The following is a 10,524-nucleotide window of genomic DNA, read 5'->3' as shown; positions in this document are numbered from 1 at the left end:
TCGCAATCCAGGAAGCTCCGGCAATTCAAACTGTTTAATCAAACATGGTGTCCACCCAAGCTTCATCAGCCTTAGGTGTAACCTTGACTCTCGCAATTTGAATTTTGAAATTTTTAGCCTTGAGAGGTGGAAAATTTGCATCATAATCAACCGTAATTGACTCTTCAGCCTTTTTCACCTCAGAAGTTGAAACTTTCTTCTCAACTTTTGATTCAATTTTAGGTTTCCACACTTGTTGAGTTAATGCAACCCGTTTGTAAAATGTGTCATTTTTAGTTACCGACTTCTTTACAGGTTCCCTTTTCACTTTGAAATTGTCAAGTTTAACATTCTTTTTCTCAACAACTCTTTTCTCAACAATCATCGGTGCTTTACCCTTCACATCAACCTTTTTCTGTTGAACTTTCACAGCTTCAGTCTTAGGCTTCACAAATGTACACTTTCGTGCAATGTGACCAACCTGGTCACATCTAAAGCAAGTTCGAGTATCAACTACCCGACTCGTGCCTTCAGACTGAGCATGTAAAGCTCTCTTCTCAAAAAATTCTTTGTTAGATTTTGAAAAAATTTCTTTTTCTTCATCAGCAAGTGAACTTGAACTGTTCACAAACTTTTTCTTCTCGACAAACCTCTTGTTTGGAACATTTCTTTTCTGATACGGTTTACCCCCCTGATAACCACCCGACCAGTTGGTTCTGTTGTTATTGTAAAAACGTGGTGGATTAACAGATTTCTTGTTGTAAACCCTATCTTTCTTTCGACTCAGATTATTCACTGCTGACAACTCGACTTCAACCAGTTTGAAAACATTTGTCAATTTGTTCAAGTTTACATTCTCTATCGGAAACTCTGAATCCGAAAACAACTTATCCGATCCTGACATCTTGTACATGACAAGACCAGGCTCATCATTTAAGTTGTTCTTGGACTTTTGTTTCGGAATGTATTTATCCAAGAAACACCCATCCTCCTCAGAAGTGTCACAATCCGGTTTTAGCACTTTATCAACCACACTTTTTACCACATCATTTTGGACACTTTTGTCATTGGAAGACGTGAACGTGACATCAATGTTCTCAGGAAGTTTAACTTCACTTTCTTCCTCAAGTTCAACCAAACTAGATTGCTTTTTTGTGTAGTTATCCAAAACTGGCGGTGGAACTTTGTGAAAACCTACACCCGTCCATCAGAAAACACATCCTCGCCAGCTTTGTTTTTCCCAATAGGTTTGGGAACAATATACTGCAAAACAAAGCTTGCTGAGCTGTAGCTGTTTAGCTTCAACTGGATTCGTTCATTCTCAATTTCAGCCTCTTGAACTTTAAGTTTCAATTTAGCGATTTCATCCAGTTGTTCATTAATTGATTCTTCTTTTATTCTCAGCACTGCTCTTAGATGTTTGTTTTCTTTATAAGTTTTACCACTACGATCATCACTATCTTTCACAATGCTTTTAAGTTTTTCAAACTTATCAGAAATCTGACGGTTTTCAAGAATTAACTTTTCATTTTCACGTTTAACTTTCTCATGTTCAATTTTATCTGTTTCAATTTGAGCCGTTAATTCTTTAATCCGTTCAGTTGAAGCTTTTACGGTTTTGTCACGACCGAGAATCTGATCCTCAACATTTTTAACTTTCGTTGTCAGATTCTTAATTTTCTCACTGTTTAGGTACGTGACAGTGCTACAAAAATTGCATTCTTTGTTGCAATTTTTGCAGTCAGCATTTCCATCTATCTTTTTACCTGACGTATTTGTTGACGCATTTGGACTGACCTGGCCCTTTGACTCAGTCACAGAATTAGAGTCTACCTCAAGTGCTTTCGCGGCCAGCACTTTGTCAGCCATCTATCCCAGGTTCTCTTCTGTCAACTCCTGCGTAGTATCGATAATACCAGTATCAACCTGCTTTGCTTTCTCGAACTCTTCTTTTTCTTTCTTCTCTCTCTCCTCTTTCTCCTTTCTCTCTTTTTCTTTTTCTTCTTCAATCATCTTCTCTGTTGGCGTTCCCTACACTTGTGTTGCCAGTACTCATCATCTTCTTTTATCTCCTTGATGATGGCTTCCATATCGAGTGTGCTGTCATCAATCGCAATGTTTCCATACGCATCAAGGTAGCATTCTCTGTCTGGATCCCATCTATTTGCTCTTCTTGCTTCCAGATAAATGCGAGAGATCTCAAGATTCTGTTTTCAGCAATCGTTTTTCGATAACAGTACTTCTGCTCGTCAGTACGATCATCTTTCCATGGAATCGGATCATCGTTGCTTGCCATGAATGCGTAACCCACCGCATCTTCTTCCGGTAGAACTTCCTTACTCCAATCGTACCCCTCATCATCGTAAATCACAGCGAGAGCCCTCGATTTGTCTCTGTTGTCTTCAGTCTACTTTAATCTAGGCGGCTCGGATTTATTCTGATGATAGATTGCCTTTTTGTAGTAATCATCTCGAAACGGATTCTCCGACTCATCAGCGTATGCATTTCTGCATTCCCGCTTGAAGTGACCCTTCTGCTTACACTTAAAACATGTCACCTTTGACTTATCGAACCCCAACTTCGTAGACGGACCACAGATCGTCTTTCTCCCAGTAATCTCCATGAAGCGTTGTGTACGTCGAACTGCACTTGCCATCGCCCAACGAATGTCGATCAGCTCCATTTCTTCGGGGTCTATCTGATCGTAATCTTCTTTCGTCAGATTTGTATTCCCAATCTTACCAGCCACCAACCCTTCATATGATTCCAACACAGATGCCAAGAAAACCATCTGTTGCTTAGCCGACTCCTCATCAAAATTCTGTGCGTTCTTCAAATCTATCGCGATGTTGCAAGAAAACTTCGCATCAGAACGATTTGCAGAAGACGTAGATCCACTGTGATAACCACTGTGGCTTCCACTGCTTGGACTGCTTTGACTTTCTTTGCCTGCTGAAGAAACATTCTCAGCAGAAAATGCAGTTTTTGGAGAAGTAGCTTTCGGCATCAAGCTTTTCGGATAGTACAAATCCAGGTTTTGCTGATAAGATGAGTGATTGACTTTGTATGTTTTCTTCAGTTCTAGCTCATGACTTTCAAGTCTCTCAATCACCAAATCTGGAGTCAAATCTTCAGGAGCAATAGTGTTCTTCAACATCAGGGCGTAATATCTCCAATCCACTTCGTCTGGTAATGAATCGAACAGTTTGTCAACAAGTTCTTCATCAGAATACGTGATCTTATGTCATGCAAGCTCCAGCTTCAGATGACCTAACGTTTCAATCATTTTGCAAACCGATTCATTTTTAAGACAACCAAACATGTCGAACTCTTTTCTAAGAAGTTTGGTTTTATTTTTTACAATCTCTTTACTTTCTAGACACTTCTTCTTGAGTTTTTCCCATAAATCTTTTGCATTGGAGTAGTCTATCAACGAAATGATGTCTTCCCGCACTGACTGAAACAGTAAAGCCACACACTTTTGCTCGGCTACAAATCCTTCAATTTCTTCAGCTGATCTCAATGCTTCACCATTCTTCTTTCCATTTGCATATCCATTTTTCATACTTTTCCAGCTTGCAAATGCGAATGCCATCAGCCAGTCTTCGAATTTTGTTGACCACCTACTATACTCTTCTATAGCCATCAGCTTCAGAGGTTTGTTGAATGTACCAAATGCAGTCTCCGACTCCCAAGCTTCTTTCTTTTTCTCTTTTGGTGGACTCTCGTTCGTTTGCTCGAAGACGTATCATTGTTTCCAGAACTTCCTGTGAATGCATACATGTCGCTGAAAGGATTCAAGAAAATATCGTCCATTTTGAACAGTACCTGCAAAATCAACCAACACTTAGAAAAAATCTCGAAATTTTTAAAAAACAGGACCACAAAAGCGGATCTATCTGTATAGGTGACAGATAAGCGAATCAGATAAACAAACAGATAAGCGAATCTGTTCGAGCGAACCAAATAAGCGAACCAGACAATATTAGTTCGAGCGGACCAGGTAATGTACGTTCGAGCGAACCAGCAAATGTCCGTTCGAGAGGACCAGAAATTGTTTGTATAAGCGGACCGTATGAGCGAATCTGTACTTGAACAGATAAGCGGACCAGCAATGTATGTTCGAGCGGACCTATATGCGTCCGTTCGAGCGAAACTATCAGTAAACTGTCTGAATGAGCGAACCTGATTGGTTATTTCGAACGAACCTAATGTGAATTACGAGCGGATCTATCAATTTTTGTCCAAAAAGCGAACCTCTCGATGTTCGAAAAAGCAAACCAAGGTTTTTACCCAATTTTAGCCATTTTTAATCCAAGTTTTAACCTGAAACTTTCTAGGGTTTGTTATTAGTATGTATTACACGTTATACTCCATTTTCAGACAATTTCAACCGTAGGAACCACTATAAATCGAAAAAGTATGAGAGAAAGTGAGTAGAAAAGAGAGATTTCTGCAGATTCAAGCTGTAGTAGTATGAACTCCTCGTCCTGAGCTCTGATACCACTTGTTGGACCGTTGTTTTGACCCGAAAAGTCAGTTAAGGTAGTTCATCTTCGTATATAAAGGCGGAATCAGTATATATGAAGTTACATAGCTTGTCCTATTAATTCCACTGCTTTTTATTGCTTTCTGAGACAATTTTGACAGAGTTCCGTTCCGAAAGCACATATACGACTACTGAGATCCGCTCAAATTACTCCCTATATATAGACATCAGTGGTTCGCTCCAAATGACCTGACATATAAGCGAACCTGTTACACTTCCTCATGAGCGAACCTATCTAATTTGACACTATAAGCGATCCTATGAGAAGACCCAATAAGCGAACCTATAAACCCTATGAGCGGACCTATATACAAACTATACATAAAAGCGAACCTACAACATAAAATACATATTGTGACATTCTAGACCCTCTGTTGACCTATCTTGACCTAAGACTTCACGTAGACGTAGTCAACAGACATCCTATGCATCAACAGTGTGACACGTTATGCTACCCAATTTTATACAAGAAAGTTGTTTATCCGTCTCTAATCTTCTGTCTTTGAACCTAATCTCACACTAATCACGGGTTTCGGTCCGAATCACGACCCTTGTAAGTCACATGAGCTCTTGACTAGTGATTCTTGTGGGTGTTTGTTCAAGATGTAAAAAATGGTGTAAATAAGAAAAACCCAGATTTGGACACAGAAAAAATATGGATATGAGATGAAACGGACCATACAAGAGGGTTAGGTTTTATGTTTCACACCAAATACACTAAGTTTTCAACGTCCATTGAGGTGTATTGCGTCAAATCTGCAGATCTGTAGATGTTTTTCTTCGCCATGTTCTTGAGGTGGGTGGCGGCTGCTTAGAGAAACTAGGGTTTCTTCATATCTACCCAAAAGTGAACAGCGAAACATACCTACTCACTGTGAAGAACCCTCCTCGAAGAACATCATTTGTTCATTTGCATTCACGAAAAACATCAGCAACGAAGAACTCTTATTCTTCGTGATGTTGATTGACGAAGAACATTCTTCGTTACTTTGATTGTTCACCGATGTTTGGTCTATGCAAAGAATCCTCTTGGGCAAAGAACCCCCGTGGCGAAGAACCATGTCTGAATGAAGACCACGAAGAACAACAGACGAAGAACATACTTCGTATGATATGTTATTTGTTGAAACTGTGACTGGACGAAAGACTGGTCCTTCGTGATGTGTTATCTATCGTGGGCAGTGGTTCAGGCCAGTAATGTTGTTCGCAAGCTGCTGAATGATAGGGATTGAGTGATGTGTTTGGAGGGTGATTGAAGGTGGAGGATGACGTATATGACGGATGTTGTTGTTGTTCATCGTAGACGAAGACAGGTGTTGAGGGAGGTGCACGTTGGATGCTGCTCGGCTGGTATATGGCGGATGAGAGTGGTGTTTTAGGTTGATGAAGGTGGTGATGCATGAATGACGGCCGGAGAAGCACATGCGATGTCGGCTGGAATGTTAGAATGAAGGTTTGGATGTTGGCAGTTGATGTTGGCGGCTGTAAAGTGTCGGATAGGGTTTGCAAGTTTTGATTTTTTGGTTGGCAGGCAGGGTTTCTGTTGGGCCCACTTGGTGTGCGATGGAAATTGATTTGGAAGTATTAGACCACACAAGAATTCCAGGAATGTTGAGCTTCGATTTCTTAATGGGCGATTTTAATGATGAATCTGTTTGTGGGGTCCGGTAGCTAAAGTAAAGAGAAAAGAAATAGCCACTAGTTGATTGGGTTTCTCATTTGGACCATGATTTGGAATTTTATGGTGGAGCTGATTTTTTTTGTAGGATATGATCAATTCAATATGGGCCGTAAGTTGGATTATTGAATAAGAAATCTGATATGGGCCTTGGTTTGGGATGATGAAAACATATGCTTTTAAGAATGTGGGGTAGTCACGGTTACCAATGCAAACGTCAAATTTGGTGACTTGACTATTATGGGCCAAAAACGGTATATTTATTTCCGCACGTGAAAATTTATTTTGTTATTGGTGTTCGTAAATGCTCGAAAGCATTTTGTATATTGTCATATTCTCGCATTTGGTAACGATTGAAGGAACCTGGTGAGCCACGACCGGTCCTAACGAGTTCACAAAGTCGAAGAGTTATGCCTGTGATGGAAGTTTTCGGATTAGGTGTTAGCAGAACTTTGGGGGGATACAAGTCGGATCCTACGGGGCTAGGGGACATTTTTTATCAACTAGAATATGCAAAGAAGAAAGTCGCTTTGGTGATCTTTCGAAAAACCAAGAATATTTTAAAATTCTGCTTTGTGGAGAAAATTTGTTCAGTGAAGTTGACGACAGTTCCGCTCAGAGGAGGGAATTTGTTAAGGTTTAGGAATTTCACCAAAGAAATGGGGGGATAAAAATTTTCATATGTTTTGAAATTTCTTCGGTAAATTTCTAAACGCAATCATAGGTGGTAAAGTTTGTGATTTTCTGGTGATAACAAAGGGTCCGCGTGGAATGTTTTGCACAAACACATATTTGAGGATTTTAATTAATTCTCCAGCCAGCGTGAAGGGTTTTGCACGGAAACATACATGTATCTAAAGTCAACAGTAGTTTCAAAGCGTTGTTCACTGAAGACCGAGGGAATCTTCATGAGAGCTGATAGTTCAAGGCTGACAAGTGTGGATTCCAACTCTATCATATGTCGGTTAGGTTTTTGGATCAGTTGAGGGGGAATTTGCAGGATTCAGTTTTGGGTTTGATGTTTCTTTGGGATTTTACAGGGATCTGGGTGTAATTCAATTTGTTGAGTTTGCAAACGATGTACTTGGTCAAGCTGACATCCTGAGTATTGATGCTGAAGATCTGTAGTGCATTACATGGTCAACTTCACAAAGGCGTGACAATAAGATCTGGATGTAGTTCAACTAAGCGTGCTGGTTGAGCTTGCAAATGATATACTCGGTCTAGCTGACTTCCTGAGTGTTGATGCTGATGATCAAACTGCATTACTTGGTCGATTCCACAAAGATGGTCTACAGAAGATAGTTCACCGGAAAACTCTACCAATGTAGTATGCTTTGAATGAAATAGAGTTTTTATGACAAGATCAAGACTTGATGCAGTTTTTAAAGAATGGAACCCTTATCAAATGCCGGTTAGAGTATTGCAAGATCAGCGGAAGATCGGTTAATTTAGCCTTGCGAGGACATTGCACAACACCCAACATGGGTACGGGTACTTTGAGGGGGAAATATTATACGAGAAGCTTCAAGGGTTTTGTATTGCTATGAAGAATCAAGTCAAGATACTACTTACCTAGATCATCGATCAAGGGGGGATCTGTTAACATAGAGAAGCAAACATCAACAAATACTTGAATGAAGATCGATTGCAGTTGCATTTTCAGCATTCCACAGCAATGGACAAGGGGGAATTTGTTGGTGTAGTTTTTGTGTCCGATGTTGTTCGAATAGATTAGATTACTTTTTATGCTGATTATGTAATAGTTAGTGAAACGGTCAAACGAACGTGTATAGAACCGCTCGTTTGAAGTGGTCAAACGAATGGGTTATTCGTTTGACGGTGTGTGTTTGCAAGTGACCTTCCACATAAAGGTGGATTTCCTTGTGAAGGTGGTTTGGATATAAATACCATCCTTTGGTCATTTGCAACTCTTTAAGGTTTTAGACTTGGGGAGAGATCACCACTTGGTCTCTCCCGGATGTATGCTCCTTTGGTATATTTTGAATAGCTTATAATTGTGCCGATTTGTAACGTTATGATACCAAATTTATACAAGAAAGTTGTTTATCCGCATCTAATCTTCCGTCTTTGAACATAATCACACACTAATCACGGGTTTCGGTCCGAATCACGAACCTACAAGCCTTAATATTGATAGATTAGGGTGTGAATGGAAAATTGATGAGGGTGGCAATCAATCTATTTTCATTGCCAATCAAAATTATCATCCATTTATTATTGGCAATCAAGAAGGGTCCTATGATTAGTATAAATAGGAGTGCCCACCTATCTCTAGTTATATACAAAGAAAAGGATAACCGATTCACAGCACACAACAGTGTAGTCCATCAATCTTCTTCTTTTCTGTTTTTTGTTTCATGCTTGTAATCTTTTGTTTTATTTTTCTCCTCTTTCATCCTATTATTCTTAAGTTATTGAGGGTGGTTTTTTTGTATCTTATTCTTGATTCTACATAAAATTCTTGGTTTTCTTTTCATATTTGTCTTGCATCAATAAAACAAATAAAACCGTAAAAAATTTTGACAGAATCATTTCACGATTTATGGAGCAAGGATGTTTAATTCATTTTAGAGTAGCAAACAGAGTGTTGAGATACATAGCAGGTATGGATGATTACAGGTTATGGAATGAAAAAATGCAGAATATCAAGTTGGATGTATATACGAACAGCAACTGTATTAGTGTATAAACATAATTATCGTTATTATTTTTTGTACTTATATTTAGGATTTATATGTTATAATATATGTGAAACGGTTTATATACGAACGGGTATGTTGGTTAGCAAGATGACGGTTATTGCCGCCAAAATCTTAACTGCCAACATAACTGTTCTATGTAATATGTATATATATGAATTGCCGGGAACATAATACTGGCACCAAGACATTTCCTATTCACATTCGATCTGTCCATTTGTTCTGCACATACTTGTTTCATATAAAACTCAATCATGAATTCACAAATTCATCATCCTAATTCCGCTGCAAATCTGGGTGAATCACTACAAAGTGGTATCAGAGCCAGTTCTTCAATCAATGACAATCTTAGGCCAACATCTTCAATGATGCCTTGTGCCCATTGTTCAGAAGAGAGACGTGATCGGAGAAGGATGGAGCGCCGCTGTTATTACTGTAATATGCCTGGTCATGAAATATCTTCATGTCAAGAAAAAGAAAAAGATGAAGAGAATCAGTTATTACGTCAAGCGGCAAATGTTGGAATTCAAGAAGGATCAATGAAAGATAACAATCATCAAGACGAAGAACGACAGGAGTTCATTCTGGATGGAACCGATGGAAGATATTGGTCCGATATGTGGTATGTTAGCAAATCTCTCAAACGTCATTTCTGTTATAACATAGACATGTTTAAAAGAATCAAAAATATGTCTCATGTTGAAACTAAGACTGGAGAAAATCACTTCTTCTTCATTAGAGGCGTTGGAATAGTAGATGTTATGTCCGGATCTGACAATATGCGTATTCAAAGTGTTTTATACACTACGGACATAGATAGAAATGTATTAAGTTATGATCAGTTAATCACACAAGGGTTTACGGTGAAGTTCATGGGAGAAAGATGCAAAATTTATCCAACTTTTAGTATACCTATAAACAATAAACGAAACAGTCATTCTGGAATGACAAAGGAAGAGGAGTTGGGTGAATTAGAAAAGCAATGTGTGTTAGAAAAGGGACATGAACATGAGAAGTATAGAGCAGATTTTCTGAATGATTATTTTGAGAAATTAAACTTATCTGCAAGTGAACCGGATTGGAACATTCTAATCCTACAAGCAATGAAGTTTAATAACTTTAGTGATTGTAAGGCCCTGTTAGATATGCTTGATGATGTTGAGTATTTTCTTAAATACAAACATTATCTTGATGTTACATTTGAGAAGATGGTGGAATGGTTCCTCAAAGTCAAGTTAGAAGTACAATCAAGACCATTGCCTGCAGTCATTTCAAACAATCGGAAGGTAGGGCTGTTGGATCTTTATATGGCAGTGAAACGAGAAGGTGGTCATCGGCGGGTTACAGAAAATGGTATATGGGCGATGATAGCAAAAGATATAGGGTTCGAGTTTGAAGATGGGGAGTACATGCGGCTGATTTATGCAATGTACTTAGATGTTCTGGTTTATTACTATAAGATCAAGATAACACAAGAAACGGCATTAGAAATGAAGGAAGAAAAGGTGGAGGACCCCAGAGAATGCAAGAGTGATGGAGAGAAAGAGATTGCCGAATGTTCGTCAGATGCAAGAGTAACAGAGAACGATATCAGC

The sequence above is a fragment of the Helianthus annuus genome, chromosome 9 (genome assembly GCF_002127325.2).
Source record: "Helianthus annuus cultivar XRQ/B chromosome 9, HanXRQr2.0-SUNRISE, whole genome shotgun sequence".
In the NCBI taxonomy this organism is placed as follows: domain Eukaryota; kingdom Viridiplantae; phylum Streptophyta; class Magnoliopsida; order Asterales; family Asteraceae; genus Helianthus; species Helianthus annuus.
The sequence above is the reverse complement of the archived record's forward strand: the minus strand, read 5'-3'. Positions refer to the sequence as shown.